The sequence below is a fragment of the Numida meleagris genome, chromosome 3, assembly GCF_002078875.1.
Source record: "Numida meleagris isolate 19003 breed g44 Domestic line chromosome 3, NumMel1.0, whole genome shotgun sequence".
NCBI lineage: Eukaryota > Metazoa > Chordata > Aves > Galliformes > Numididae > Numida > Numida meleagris.
The window spans coordinates 273,915-284,626 of NC_034411.1; the positions used below are offsets into that span (position 1 = coordinate 273,915).

A 10,712-nucleotide genomic window follows, 5' to 3' on the forward strand; every position below is an offset into this window, starting at 1 on the left:
TTTTAATTCCTAAAACCTACTTCCTTTGTTGTATAAGGCACACCAAGCACAGGTTGGCAAAATGGTAAGGATAACACCTTCTTTCCATCAGAACGAATAATTACTTGTGATAGATGGACAGTTTCTCAGATTTTGGAGATAATTTTCATATGCATATTACAAAGGTAAATAGGAGCTTTCAAAATAGTTCTTTTGGAGTCTGAAGTCCTTTTTTTACTGCACTTGCTTTTTCAGACTGATTCCCTAGTGTCAGGCAAGGAATATCATGCAGATGTGGAAGAAAGTAGAATGGATTAATTTGCAGCAATCTCTGGTAGGGAAAAGCTCTTGACTTTTCCTCCTTCATTTTCCAGGAGGAAATGAAAATCAAATCAAACGTACTAAAAATGTAGGTTTTTTGTTCATTGCTTGCTTGGTTTTTTTTTTCGTCACCTTGGGACCTGAGTGAAATCTTTATTATCAATTGCTAATATGTGACACAACCTAACTTTTGTAACAGTGTGCTTGGGGGATTGATAATGTCGTGTGCTTATTAACAGCAGTAATAAATGATTTTGCCACTATTGGGGATTCTCAGTAACTTTACTAACTTGAATTTAAAAGTATCTGAACAGTGTAAATTAATTATGAAACAATGCTAACTAGAGATGTTTGCTCACAAGTTAACTTGCAGTTCTTAAACTATCCGTTGTTTACTGATCTGGACCAATGAAGTGCTAAAAGCTAAATACCGTGAAATGTTAAACTTTGATGAAAGATATGAGGAAAGAAACTCTTTCTTTTGCCAACACTGTGGTCAACAGCAGTGCCCTGACCTGATTACTTAAGCTGATGTTTTTCCTAAATCTGTCATGAATCAGTAATTATCAAGTTTTGCAATACTCAACGATTCTCTTGTGAATAGCAAGAAGATTTGTTATTGTAGGTTGGTATTTTCTACAAAGAAGTGTTCAGCTCTTGCATCTGCAAGCTGTATACAGTATGTTTTGCTTTTTTTTTTTTTTTCTTTTTGCCTGGAGAACTGTGGAATGCCACAACAAATCTCCTGAAGAGTTTCACAGAATGTGAGGAAACTTAATGTGGCCTAAGGTGCAAGTGACCCCTGTGATGTCTTTTAAAAGAAACCTTCATGTCGGTCTGTTTTTCTGTTCATCATTGGAAGATATCCAGTTCAAGTATTCAGCCGTAGGGCTTGACTTGTAAGGCTCCGAATAGGAAAAGGAACTTTGACCACACATTGTTATTAGCAAGCAATTCTCATAGTGTTTTAATATGGTACTCCTAGAAAAATTTTCCTTTTCTGTTACACTGAGTGCTGTGCAGCAGTGCGAAGTATGTTGTGGAAGGGGTGAGAGGAGGGGGAGGGTCCCTGAATGAGGCTGGAAGTTCAATCCATGCTTCCCTTCAGTGTGATGAGCAGCTGAAGCCCCAGTAATCCACACAGCTCATAGCTGCCTTCAGAAGAATAAGGGACCAAAATTAGGGGAACTTCTCAGTTAAGGGCACCGAGATGTGGTAACGTTGTCTGTTGAGTCACTTGAAAAGGATGGGCTGGCAAAACCTCTGTGGGGCTTCTTTGAAGGGTGCTTTTGGTTTCTGTCTGTGCAGATCTGTGGTTAGAGCCCCACGGAAATCAGACGTCACCCTAAGCTGCGTGTAGAGCTGTGGTGGAGCCTGCTGACCCCGAGCAAGGAATGCAGCTGAGTATGATGTAAGTGGGAGAGCTCCTGTGATCTGATTGACAGCAATCACTTGTTGGCTCGGCATGGCTGAGCTTAAAGAGAAGAACGTACAAACAGGCAAATCTTAAATGTCCTAAATGTTGGTTTGAGGGTGTGGTCTGACGCCGGTGGAGATTTATAAAGATGACAGAGGACTTGATAGCAGGGAAAAAAGAAAAAAAAAAAAAAAACGAGGAAACTTGAATCAGCCAGTTCTTTTCTGGCGAAAATTGCTTAATGTAGATTTGTGGTTTTAAGTAAATGTGCATATTAAAAGAATGCTGACCTTTAAAAACATGGTTTTTGATAAATTGCTATTGTTGCTGTTTAAAGCATATAGACTTACAAGCAGCAGAGATATACCGTAAGCCTATGAGAAAAGAAATGCACCATTGAAACAACTGGAACCCTGGCAAAATAAAGAGTTGTTTCCAGAATGGTGCTCTCCATTAAAACGTCAGCACAGTTCCTTCAGAAATTGGTGTAGAGGGATGCTACATACCTCTTAAAGAGCACTACATGATATGCTGGTGATTCAAATGGCAACCACTGTGTTTTTCTTTAAAACAATCAAGGTTCTTATAAGGTTCTCGAGCTGGGGTTATGTGTTGTGGACCCATTGGTTAGGAATGCAATGAAATTCATTCTTTGAGCTAATGAAAACGATCAATAAATATTGAGCTGCCCTCTAGTGGTATCATGGCAGCATGAGGTGTGTTTGTCTCAGTGCTCATCGTGGTTCGAAAGCTGAATGTTTACTGGAAGGAGAACAAAAATGTGCAAATATTTTTAAAGGAACTGTATAGTTACAGTTCAAGTGCCAGACCAGCAATGGAAAGATGAAATATTAGACAACAGACCACAGGCATCGTGTTCTCTGGGGAAAAGGTCTTTCACAATTCTCATATCATGCAATGTACAGAAGAACTCCGCAGACTGTATATCCAGAGCTTGTTCCAAAAATTGTCAATGTATTAAAAAAGTTTAGATTCGGATATTTGCTTCAGCTCATTTTGGGAAGAGGGATCATCTCTGAAACTGGGATATGTTCACACTTGAACATTCTGTTGTATGGAACTGCTGAAATTGATGATTTTGTCTTAGATTATTCTCCGCTAGTTGAAACAATTATTTTCCAAGTGCTACACTCATCCTCTTTGCTTCTATTTGCACAGTCTTCTGCTCTGCTTCATGAGGAGAGGAACCTGCATGGATTAAATCAGTCAAAATTATGAGTCTTCTGAATAGACTTACCTTAAAAATGATGGCAGTGCCTTTATGAGGAATGCCAACATGTTCTAACGCAGTATATGCAATTAAACTAATTCTCCCCCTGTTTAAAATGGGCTAATAACCATCACTGTTCCCACTTAAGTCAATTTATGTCTTTACGTTTCAATGAAAGAAAAGGATCAGTGTTATCTAAGCCATGCAGCAAGCTGCTGCATACAAATGTTACGCAGTTTGTGAGGCTTCATTTTGTACTTTGTTGAAGTGAGTAAGTACTTTGTTGTAACAGCCTCTGTGAGACAGTTATTTGGGAAAGTGTGCCAGTTCTATAATCACCACAAAGGTACCTTTCTGTGTGACGTTAGAAGAGCTAGAACATGTACAGAAGGTTAAACTTTTCTGTCCCGGTGTATTTTCTGAAGCTACTGCTGTGTGTTCATCTTCTCTGTTAAAAGTGGTTTCTGTTTCAATTTGGTTAAGCAAAGAGTTGTGTAGGATGAACTCAGGAAGAAAAAAGTCAATGTGTCAAGATTAGGAATCTGAACTCCAGTGAGGTTCAGGTTCTACGAATGACAGACTGTTCCAGATTCACAAAGAATACACCACGAGAAAATTTGGCAGTGTATTTTTTGGGATGAAGATGTGTGTGTGCATGTAAGAGTGAGACACAGGAGAAGGGTAGAAAGTGCAGAAGTTTCTTTGTGGATAGTAATGCTGGTGCAGATAAAAGAAGTAAAGAGAATACTGATTGCAAACAGTTTTAATCAATGTTTAGTGCCAGTGCAGGGTCTTCCAAAGATTAACATGAGAGGGAAGATTTTTGCCCAGGGAAGCCAATATAACAAGCAGTGTCTGAAGAGCGTTGATGAATCAGGTTTTCCTTTATCCAGCTTATTGGGTCCATCTCCTTCCTATTCATGTTTCTTACAACCTCTTTAGTTTTCTTCTTAATGAATCCAGTGTTTCTTAGAAGGCAAAAATCAAAAATTTCTCTGGGTGCAGAAGTCCCGGAATTATGGGTAGGCCTTTGAACATACACATATGCATGCTGAAAAACATGTCCATGACACACATGCAGAGCACGTGCAGCTGTTCAGTGGTAGCATATCCTATATGCTGAGTTTGTCTGCCTGGGTTTGTAGATGCTTCTCTGTGCTAAGCTGTGTAAAGCAAGTTTGGAAAAAGCTGGAGGAACGGGTAGCTTAATGGAGACCCTCATCTCACATGATGTGAACCAGTATTTCTAAAGGTGCCTCAGGTTATCCCTGAGACTAGCAACTAGAGGGAGTCCCTTGTAACATGGGTCTAGTGCAGCTGCATAACTGGGAAGCCAGGTAGGTGTGGGATGGAAACTTCCAGGGATAGCTAAGTCCAGTTAGACTCTGTGGTATGGTCAGAGGGTAGAATATCTGTTAATTCGTAGGCTCTAATGCTGATATACATGTTATTTTCTTAACAGAACAGCTTGAGTCTTTAAAACTTATCAGAGCTCTTTGCTTAGGTTGGGCCCAAACACCTGACAGCTGGTGCTACTATGTATGCTACCTTTCAAGCAACAGCAATATAAACAGCGTGATAATAATTTCTGCTTGGGAACATCCTCACCTTTCATCAAGCCTTCCAGAACTATGAGGGTTCAACCCAAAGTACTTGCTTGCTCCTCTGGTGCCTGTTTTATTTTATGTGAGATAATTGATACAGATTACATCTTCACCCGATTACCTGTGGAGGTCAATTTGCATTAGATCAACATTTACAGTACTCTTCAGGCGTATGGTAGAAACTGCAGAGATCTCCAGGGAAGTTTCTATTCTTCTTTAGGTACACAGCCAAGAATGTAACTTAGATTTCCAGCAAAGACACAGTCTTATTCTGGCATTCAGCAGGGAGTATAACCTCTGCAGGGGACCTCACTGTAGTTCCAGCAGTGAGAAAACTGTAACCATCATGAACTGTGATTTGTTTTCCGAAAAGGCCTGGCAAATTTCCATGAACACTAGGTATCTGTCTAACTAAATTTGCAAGTTCCTCCAGCTGTCCTGGGGAGCTTGTAAGTTCCTTGAAACTCATTCCTGTTCACATGGCAATTACAAGATGTGACGGCTTTGCCAACACAGCTGGTAAATTCCAAGAACCCCAGATACTAGATTCACAGAAATTACAACCCTGCTGGCCACACTGGTCAAGCTAGAAATGTTCTTGAATTTCAAGAGCTTTAGCCGTTTCTGCATGCAATTTACAAGTTACAGTTGTGAATCTACGTAAAGGACTTTGGCAACAAGCAGGCGGAGTTCTTGGTGGTCACAATCTCAGCCAGCACGGTGCCTCCACAGGGCTTGGAGAAGCTGCAGTGCTGACGGTTTCTCAGCAGAGCTTGTAAGCCTAGAGGTCTCTGGGCAGAACATTTTGAAACTGTCTTCCTGTTGATGTATCAGAGGAGATACTACTCTTGAGGAGATCCTCAAAATTCCAAGATGGGATGTAATCAATCACATAATTAGATGACCTTGTACTTTCTATGGAGCCTAAAATTAGTGACTCATAGAGGTGGTAACTTATGTGTCACAACTGGCAAGCTTGGGAGCCTCTCTATAATGGCCTCATTTGAAGGAAGATTGGAAATACAGAAGTCCAGTTCCACTGGATGAGAATATGAATTCTGTGAACCTACTACAGGAAATTTTAGTTGTCAAAAGGTTTCTAGCTTTTGTCAGAAAGTTTTCCTTCGGTGAGAGACCAAACGTGTATTCAGATGAAGAGGGGGATTAGGTTTTAGACATTCAGTGTAAATTGGGTAAAAACTGAACTTTGCAGTGATTTTTTTTTACAATCTTAAGCTAATGTTCTGTCTTACAGAACTTAGAAGTTCCCTGTCAGTTTTAGTACTGCATTTAGAAAGAAACAACACTGCAATTATATTATGTCTGATATTTGAAGAATCTCTAGCAAAAGAAATAAAAAGATCTTGAAATCTTCTTATAACCAGCATGCCTTGTATTACAAGGACATTTTGGATCAAGGTATCCTATATATTCTTGACATCTTTTTTGCTCATATGTATAGAAACCATGAAGGAGTTTTTTGGTTGTTGCTGCTGTTATTAAGTGTGTAATAATGTGCAAGTTGAATCCTGTCATTTGATGACATTTGGAGGCTTGACTTTTAAATTCTTTCAACACTATTTTTATCTGTGTAATTATATACATAGGTGTTCATAAATAGTATAAATTGATACACACAAAAATAATATAGCTGTCAGAATATGTAGGAAAATAGCAGAAGAGTAAAAAAGAAGTTTATAGAAGGAGGAAGAACAGTTTATCAAAATGAGATATTATTTCTATCTGAAAAAAGCTCTCAGAGGCCAATGCTTTTGACCCAGTAACTATTTCTTTTTTACACGGATAATGTTCCTGATCCTGCTACTTAAAGCACAAAATACTGTCGTGTCTCTCTCTCTCCATCCTGTAGCACCTGCTGTGCCCCCAAAAAAACATTTTAATGTCCTATGTCATCAAAATTAATTTAATTTATTTTACTAAATATTGTAGAAGAAAATTAATCCCATTGTCCTGTTGGGTATTTTGTAGTCAGTGCACAATTATTGCTTGATGAATATAGGTGGGTGCCTGAGAAAGTTAACTCAGTTGCAGAACTGGAATCTAAATGTATAGTTTTGTATTTATTGTTGACTATCTACAGTGTATGCCACGATCTGTTTACACTTTACATTGCCAACTGTGCATAGAACCATCAAATAAGAATGGCTGGGGTTGGAAGGGAACTTAAAGCCCATCCACTTCCAACTCCCTGCTGTGGGCTGGTTGCCACCCACCAGATCAGGTTGCCCAGGGCCCCATCCATTTTTGCGTGCACATTATTGCCTAAAACTTTGCATATGTAATCAAGCAAACAGCAGTAAAGATAGAAGATTGCTAATTAGTTCTGCTTTTTCAGTATCTTCTTTGGTGTTCTTGTTTTGCAAATAAGAGCAACAATGCTGTGGGGAGGTCATAGAAAATGTTTGATCATATAAAATAGTCTGGAAATGCTTTCCTCATAAAGATCTGTCCTCTATTAGCTGAAACACAGGTTGTTAATCCTTCCTCTTCTGTAAATATGGGAATGTGGTAATGTATCTTTGTGTCAGAGCAGTTTTTTGTCTGTCCTTAGTCCCTCTCATTCTGGCTCTGTGCATTAGACTAGTTCAGCTGTGTGCCAATGTAATCTTGTGTGGCCATCTTCTCTTCTGATGTAATTCTTCAAAATGTTGTGGGCAGTCATCTGAGTGGCTGTGCTGCACATGTTTTCCACATTATACTCACAGTAAAGTCAATTGGCAGTTGTGCATCTTCCCACCTCAGCTTCCCGGTTTTGATTTGCAGCAATTCCTCTCATTCATAATTAGTGATTGAATAGAATTTGCTGGAAGGAGTGAGAGGGAAAATCTATTGGTGAATTGTCAAATCTATTGATGAATAAAAATTTACTCATATATTTCCTTTTTGATTAAAGTTAACTCCTCCTTTACAAGCTTGTTACTCATCTTGCATTTATCTCAAGGATAATAGTTGCAACTGTTAAGACAGTAATTAAACCTCAAAGCTGTGTTATTAAAGACTCAGCAAGAGCACCCAAAGGCTGAAGAATCTGCAGTTAAGACTATACAAATCCATCCTTAACTGGTCCACACTGGGTAGAGATTATGTAGCACAGTAATAATACTTGTTGCGAAGAGGATCCCTGCAAAATCTAGGCAATGGCTGCACAGAGTACAGAATCTGGCTGAATGTTCCAGGATTATGATTTGGGGATTTTCTTTATTTCTTTTAATAGACATGGCTTTGCCTTAAAGGGTGTAGCTGAAATTCATTTTAGATAAGCAGAATTCTTCGGTCCAGGATTTTGCCTTGACAGTCATCTGTAAAAAATGTTAGCTGATGTTTCATTCCAAAATAATGAACAAAAGGCTCGATTCTGTTGTTAGATCTGGGTTTATGAATCATCAAAAAGTGCATAAACCTATGTGTGTGGGTGGCTAACTGCAGCGTGTGCCCCAAGCTCTTGCTCCATCAGGACTGTAGAGTCATCCAAAAGGGTGGACAGCTTTGTGCGGCTTCCCTGTCTGTGCTGAGATATGGTCCAAGTGGGAGGTGGATTGACCAAAACTGGGAAGACCACAGACCTCCGTGCTTGTTAGTCATACTCTACTGTCTGAAATGGGCATCTCTGGAGCACATTTCTTGGGTGTAACTTATTTCATGAGCCTGATGGAATAAATACGGCATCTAACCATCTCCAAGTATGCCGTCAAGAGAGAGAGGGAATGGTAATTTTAAGTGTCTTTCTACTTGTTGAGATACTTGGGCAGATATTGAAAAGATGTGTTAACTAGTCTGGGAGAATTCTTTGGGTCCTTAAAGTAGGAGTTGCAGACTGTCTTTTTTGATACAAGGACCTGTTTCACCACAGGTAGTCACTTTCTTTTCTTTCCTCGTTGCTCAGTTTTGTTTTGTTTTCTTTTTTTGTATGTTTTTTTTCCCCCATGTTTTTTTTTTTTTTTCCCCCATGTTTTCTTTGTTTTTTCTTCCATTTCCAGCAGGAATTTTGGAATAGAATGATAAAATTTGAATAGATTTTTAGGAACAGCCAGTGTTTTTCATGCATACTCAGCTGTTTGCTTTCTGTACAAAGGAAACCTTGAAGGAAGCTCTGCTGAGCAGAGGTAGAAAAGAAGTCATTCTTCAAACAGTGTGTAGTTAAACTGGCTCCTTAACTCAGTTATGGATACTGGAGCATAGCTAGGTTCAAGGGGATGCAGGACAAGCTCAGGAAAAAAAAACTTGTTAGGGATACTAAATACATGGCAACATGTGTCTCAGAAAGTTTGCGAGCCACAACTTGTTGGAGCCTGGAAGAGCATTTGGGAAAGTGGCACTGTGCTTACCTTGCTCCGGCATCTCCTTTTAGTTGCCAACTGGTGAATGAGATGGATCTTTGTTCTGACACCATTACAATCATTTTTATTGGAGTGAAGGCCCGGCTCAGATGAAGTTTTCTGTGTGTAGAAATTCCTTGGAAATACCAATATGGATTTTACTGCCTTTCAAAAGCAGCAAGAACAGAGTAGGAGACTCAGCATGTTAGTATTTCATGACTTAAATGCTTCCTCCTTCTTACTTCTTTGTGTTTCTCCCATACTTTTGTTGTAAGTGAATGTGGTTCTCTGTTGGTAGCAGACCTGGTGGAGCATTGCATTTGAGCTCTGTTCTCTGGGAAAGGTTGAACTGGGGAGTGGGAGAGAGTAATGGAAATGCTGCTTCCCATCTGAGATGGCAAAGGCTTCCCAGGGCAAGAAGGACTGGATGCTCTCTTAGCAGCAAGAAAAAGGTAAATCAAGAGAAATACAATTAATACCATTTTTTCTGGCTGTCACTGCAGGCGGATTAGACAGGAGCTGAACTGGGACAGAAGGGTGAAAGGAGAGAATGAAATAATCATGGAAAAAGAATAAATGCCTCCTTTTTGCCTTCTTACCAGTTCCCAGTGGCTTCAGTGAGGGAGCTCAGAAGCCAGTCCTAAACATTCAGCTGGGAGGAGTGAGGCATAGCAAAAGCAAAGCGAGAGGAACCCATCACTACTTGATGGTGAGGAAATGGAATGAAAGGTTCCTAAACCCTCTGCTTTGTGTTTTCTATGTGAAATGCCACATTCAATGGCTGTTTCCAACAGTGAGTCTTTCTGTCTGGCCATATGCCTGTCTTTCTGCAAATCTCCTCTGGGGAATGCATGGACATTATTGGGGTTCTGGGAAGCTCAGTGGTTTGTTTTCAGAAGAGCTGCTCTCCTCCCTCCCTGAATCAGCTGAGTTCCCATGGGGAGAGGCTCCGTTCCTCACCCTCTGAGATTAGTTGATGTCTGTGGGCTGCAGATACTCTCAGGGCTGACGTTGCGTGCCGGGACAGCAGCAGCCGTGGCTTTTCTCTGCTACAGCAAGTGTTGCCTCTTGACGGTGCCTCCCCTGAGGGATCATTAGCAGGGTGGAGGCTATTTTCTTTCCTAGAAACAGGAAGAAAAGAAGAGGGTGAGATGGGAGGCCTAAAACAATCTAGAATTAGATTACAACTGTGAGCTCAATGACATCAGCTCCCTTCAGTCTTCCCACCCATTTGCTCTCACAGCATTTCTATTTAGGCTGAACAGGATCTGATGATACCTATAAGACCATGCTAATTCCTTGGTGGTTAATTGGGTTTAAAGCAAAGCCACAATCTTCCAGTCCCTCTCCCCAGTACTGTGAAGGCTATGGTATAATTAAGTGCACATTGCACTGCAAAGGCAACTTGATATATCTAGCAGGACAAAATGGACTGGATTTCAGAGCACTCCCCTAATCACTACTGTCAAGGGATATTATCACCTTGAAATCCAGTACATTAATATCAAACCAAGAAGTAGTAGTATGGTTTGCAGGTTTTATTGTAAGAGATCTCTGTCTCTTTCCTCCTTTGTGTCTATACAGCCACACAATTGTTATGTTCACTGAGTATATTCACATTTAGCATAACTTAAGATTAACTCTCATTTAAAAAAAAAATTGTTAAAGACAGAGCATAGAAAAGTAAAATGGCCTCTATAGGACAAATAGAACTAGCTACATGCCTCTTCTCTTCTCTTCTCTTCTCTTCTCTTCTCTTCTCTTCTCTTCTCTTCTCTTCTCTTCTCTTCTCTTCTCTTCTCTTCTCTTCTCTTCTCTTCTCT

The 10,712-nt window shown here is 40.0% G+C and overlaps 1 long non-coding RNA gene across 1 annotated transcript in view; it reads right to left on the minus strand.

The window, feature by feature from the left end:
• Positions 8,483-10,712, minus strand: part of LOC110396955 — a 32,587-nt gene continuing 30,357 nt past the window's right edge. Inside the window, exon 3 of the long non-coding RNA XR_002437402.1 lies at positions 8,483-10,010. This is a non-coding gene — a long non-coding RNA (uncharacterized LOC110396955). The remainder of the gene's footprint in view (positions 10,011-10,712) is intronic.